Source organism: Alexandromys fortis, unplaced genomic scaffold (assembly GCF_014885135.2).
Source record: "Alexandromys fortis isolate MF-2015 unplaced genomic scaffold, M_Fortis_MF-2015_v1.1 scaffold_14, whole genome shotgun sequence".
NCBI lineage: Eukaryota > Metazoa > Chordata > Mammalia > Rodentia > Cricetidae > Alexandromys > Alexandromys fortis.
The window spans coordinates 5,484,217-5,489,268 of record NW_026067910.1 but is presented as its reverse complement, the minus strand read 5'-3'; the positions used below and the strand labels follow the sequence as shown (position 1 = coordinate 5,489,268).

The 5,052-nt window shown below is 37.2% G+C and overlaps 2 pseudogenes; both read right to left on the bottom strand.

The window, feature by feature from the left end:
• Nucleotides 1-5,052, bottom strand: part of LOC126499024 (amine sulfotransferase-like) — a 279,216-nt pseudogene that overhangs the window by 172,883 nt on the left and 101,281 nt on the right.
• The window catches only part of LOC126499110 (radial spoke head protein 4 homolog A-like), a 66,964-nt pseudogene that overhangs the window by 21,189 nt on the left and 40,723 nt on the right, over nucleotides 1-5,052 (bottom strand).

Here is a 5,052-nt window from a genome sequence, read left to right as displayed (position 1 = left end):
TGTGGTTTGAATATCAAGGTAATTGCAGCCTCATAAAAAGAATTTGGCAATTGTCCTTCTGTTTCTATTGTGTGGAATAATTTGAGGGTTATTGGTATTAGTTCTTTCCTTTGAAAGTCCTGTATAAGTCTGAGCTTAAACCATCTGGTCCTGGGATTTTTTGGTTGGAAGACTTTTGGTGACTGTTTCTATTTTTTCAGAAGTTATAGGTTTGTTTAATTTGCTTATCTTGTCTTGATTTAATTTTGGTAAGTGATATGTATTCAGAAAGTTGTCCATTTCTTTTAAGTTTTCAAATTTGTAGAGTACAAGTTTTGAAATTATGACCTGATGATTCTTTGTATTTCCTCCGTGTCTGTTGTTATGTCCCTCTTTTCATTTCTAATTTGTTAATTTGGATATTCGCTCACTCTCCTTTTGGTTAGTTTAGATAAAGGTTTGTCTATTTTGTTGATTTTCTTGAAGAACCAGCTCTTTGTCTCATTGATTCTTTGTATTGTTTTCTTTTGATCATTTCAGCTCTCAATTTGATTATTTCCCACTGTCTAGTTCTCTTAGGTGAGTTTACTTCTTTTTGTTCTAAAGTTTCAAATGTTCTGTTAATTCACTAGTGTGGGAAGTTTTCAGATTCTTTTTTTTTTAATTTTTTATTAGTTTATTTATTTATTTATTAAAAATTTCCATCTCCTTCCCTCTTCCAATTTCCCTTTTACTCCCCCCCTCTCCTTACCCTCTCTCTCCCTCTCCATCTCCCTCTCCAGTCCTAAGAGAAGTCAGGGTGCACTGCACTGTGGGAAGTCCAAGGCCCTCCCATCTCCATGCAAGTCTAGGAAGGTGAGCATCCAAACAGACTAGGCTCCCAAAAACCCAGTACATGCAGTAGAATCAAAACCCAGAAAATAGCTATTATCATTGGCTTCTCAGTCAGCCCTCATTGTCAGCCACTTTCAGAGAGACCAGTTTGATCACATGCTCATTCAGTCCAGTCCAGCTGGCCTTGGTGAGATCCCATTAGATCAGTCTCACCATCTCAGTGGCTGGACACACCCTTCACAGTTCTTACTTCCTCATTTATGTTCTTGCTCCTTCTGTTCTTTATCTAGATCTTGGGAGCTCAGTCCAGTGCCCCGGTGTGAGTTTCTGTCTCTATCTCCATCCATTACCAGATCTATGATGATATGCAAGATATTCATCAGTGTGGTTATGGGAGAAGGCCAGTTCAGGCACCCTCTCCTCTGCTGCCCAAGGACCTAGCTGGAGACATCCCCGTGGACACCTGGGAATGCCTCTAGAGCCAAGTCTCTTGCCAATCCTAAAATGGCTCCCTTAATTAAGATATCTTCTTCCCTGTTTCCATATCCACACCTCCTCCATCTCAACCATCCCATTCCCCCAAGCTCTCCCTAGTTATCCCCTTCTCCCTTTTCTCTCCACAACTCCCCTTCCCCCCACCCCACCCCCACACCCATGCTTCCAACTTTTGCACGGAGATCTTGTCTACTACCAATATCCAGGACGATAAATATGGTTTTTCTTTGGGTTCACCTTCTTATTTAGCTTCTCTATGATTATGAATTATAGGCTCAATGTCTTTTGTTTATGGCTAGACTCTACTTATGAGAGAGTACATACCATATTCATCTTTATGGTCTGGGTTATCTCACTCAGTATAGTGTTTTCTATTTCCATCCATTTGATGCAAGGATGTCATTGTTTTTTACTGCTGAGTAGAACTGTAATGTGTATATGTGTTACACTTTCTTTATCCATTCTCCTATTGAGGGGCACCCAGGTTGTTTCCAGGTCCTAGCTATTACAAATAGTGCTGCTATGAACATAGTTGAACAAATGCTTTTGTAGTATGATTGGGCATCTCTTGGGTGTATTCCCAAGAGTGGGATTGCTGGATCCTGTGGTAGGATGACTCCCAGTTTCCTGAAAAACCATCAAACTGATTTCCAAAGTGGTTGCACAAGTTTGCATTCCCACCAAAATTGGATGAGTGTTCCCCTTACTCCACATCCTCTCCAGCATAGACTACCATTGGTGTTTTTAATTTTAGCCATTCTGACAAGTGTAAGATGGTATCTCAAAGTTGTTTTGATTTTCATTTCCCTGATTGCTAAGAAAGTTGATAGATGTTGACCAATGGAATTGAATTGAAGACCCGGATATTAATCCACAAACCTATGAACACCTGATTTTCAACAAAGAAGGTAAAATTATACAATGGAAGAAAGAAAGCACATTTAATAACTGGTGCTGACATAACGATGTTAACCTGTAGAAGAATAAAAATAGACCCATATCTATCACCATGTACAAAACTCAAGTCCTAATGAATTAAAGACTTCAATATAAATCTGACCACACTGAGCCCAATAGAAGTCAAAGTGGGAAGTAGTCTGCAACACATGGGCACAGGATACCACTACCTATTTATAACCCCAAGCACAGACAATAAGAGCAACAATGAATAAATGGGACCTCCTGAAACTGAGAAGCTTTTGTCAAGCAAAGGACACTGTCATTAAGACAAAAAATCAACCTATTGAATGGGAGATCTTCACCAACCCCACATCAGACAAAGGCCTGATCTCCAAAATATATAAACAACTCAAGAAACTAGACATTAAAATTCTGAATAAGGCAATTAAAAATGGGTACTGAACTGAACAGAGAATTCTCAACAGAAGAAGTTCAAATGGCCAAAAGATACTTAAGGTCATTTCTAGCTTCTTTATGTACGCATTTAATGCTATGAACTTTCCTCTTTACACAGCTTTCCCTGTGATTTGCTTATATTTTTAATAATGTCAACAGCATCTGTAGGATGCTCATCTAACATCATGGTCAACACATTAGAAAGATGATCATATCAACCAAACAGAGAAAATTCCATGAACATTTAAAAATTTTTCATGCAAATTCAGTTGGGTTTTAGAAAAGTTAAAAATTTGAAATCTAAAGAGATTTTGAAAAGAAGCTAATTTCTACCACTGTAGATAGAACCTACTCTAGAATTTCTTTAGTAAATTTTCTAATATGATGTGGATGTTTAACTTAGTAGAGGAAAGCCTAACAACAAGATATATAATACACATCAGCCAAATTCACATTTCATTTCTGAAATTAAAATCTCCTAGCTATATACTAAAAGTAATGGATATTTTTTACTCTTACCTTAATTACATTCTGTTCTCGATCCTTGCCCTTACCAAATATAATTTGATATCAAATACTGCTAATTCCTTAAGCGCTGTGTTCTTGCCACCTTATATTTTCTAAAGTATTTATAATTATGTCTATGCATGTGTATATGTGCATGTGAAAGCAGGTGCCCTTGCCAGATCTCCTTGATCCTGAGTTGTAGGTGCTTTGTGAGCTGCCTTAAATAGGTGCTGGAAACCAAACTCTAGTCCTATGCAAGAGCAGTACATGTTCATAGCTGCAGAACCATTTCTCTAGCACCTACATCTTATTTTAAGGTTTATTTTATTTAATGCATGTGAGCATTTTGCTTATATGCATGAACGTATATCATTTGCATGCTGGTTACTGAGAAGGTCAGAAATTATTGGATACTCTAGAACTGGAATTAAAGGATGGTGGTGAGCTAGTATGTGGGTGCTGGCTACCAAATCCTGGTGTCCTGCAGGAGCAACTAGTGCTCTTAACTACTGAGCCCTCTCTTCACCTCCTACATCATAGTTTTTAAAGCAACAGTTTGCTTCAATGTTTTTAGACTCCCAAAGAAAGTGTTTCATAATGTTACCTACCCAAGTTCAGGCAAAGACAAATTGCCAAATTCTTACTTTTTTCACTTGTTTTAAACTATTTTTGTTAGTTCTTGGAGAATTTTATATATGTTTTGATCATATTTTCCTTCCACTCCTAATGCTTCCCAGATCCACCCACTCAATGTTGTTTCTTTTTTCCCTTTCATTAAGGCAAATTTGTACTGCCAGAATATTCTTATATGTGAGCCTTCTCCTGGAGTGGTAATTATGACATTCTAATATACTCTATTTCACAATTAAATTAGCAAAACTTCATTTCTCTTGCCAATAATTAATCAACTTTGTTAATAATTCATACTCTGTATTTTTTATGCACCAGATTTATAGGTGAAGCATGGGCTTTTCACACTCCTATGTACTTTTCTCCCAGCACAATACTGATTTACAAAGTCAGAATGAGTGGATGGATGGATGGATGGATGGATGGATGGATGGATGGATGGAATGATGGACAGATGATGAATAAATAGTAGAATGGATGTGCAGGTGTGGATGAGCAGACCCGGAAGACTGAGAGTGAGAGAGCTAGCCCCAAGATCTGCCACATGGTGGTGTGGGCAAGGGAAAGATACCCCCTTGCTCCTTGCTCCTCACCCATCAATACAGACCCCAGCTGTGACAGGACCATGGATTCAGACACACCTTTTGCAGCATCCTGGTCTCAGGTGTCCCCATGAACCAGGTTGGTAGTGCAGGTCATTTAAAATGGCATGGACCAAATAGCAGCATGGCCTTTGAACCCCCATATGTCTCTAGCTGTGAGCCTAGATCCTGGGCATCAACACTTAACCCAGCATATGTTTAATCTTTGACTTCTATGTTATATTAATTTTAAACGCATAAATGTTTTATGTGACATCTCTCTATTTCACACAGCACATTTGAACAGTCATATTGATTTTGAAAGCAATCACTTAAAGTTAAGTATAAGATTAAATGAATTTTTAGTGTCTATTTGATGCTAATTTAATTAAAACTAAAGAAAATGTGAACAATAGAAGAATCTCTGAAGACTACAAGCCATGTTTTATTTTTTCTGTTATGCCATTTTTTGAACCATAACAATGCTAAAAGCTAACTTTGAAATAAATGTTATAACCAGCAAACTAAGAATAAGCTAATTATTTCATTAAAGAATTGTGGTTTATATTTCATAATTAAATAATAAGAAGAAATTAATTTTAATATTTAAGTATGGCCTTTGGTTAGTACATTTTTATGCAATTAGTTCACATGATAATTAAAATTCTAC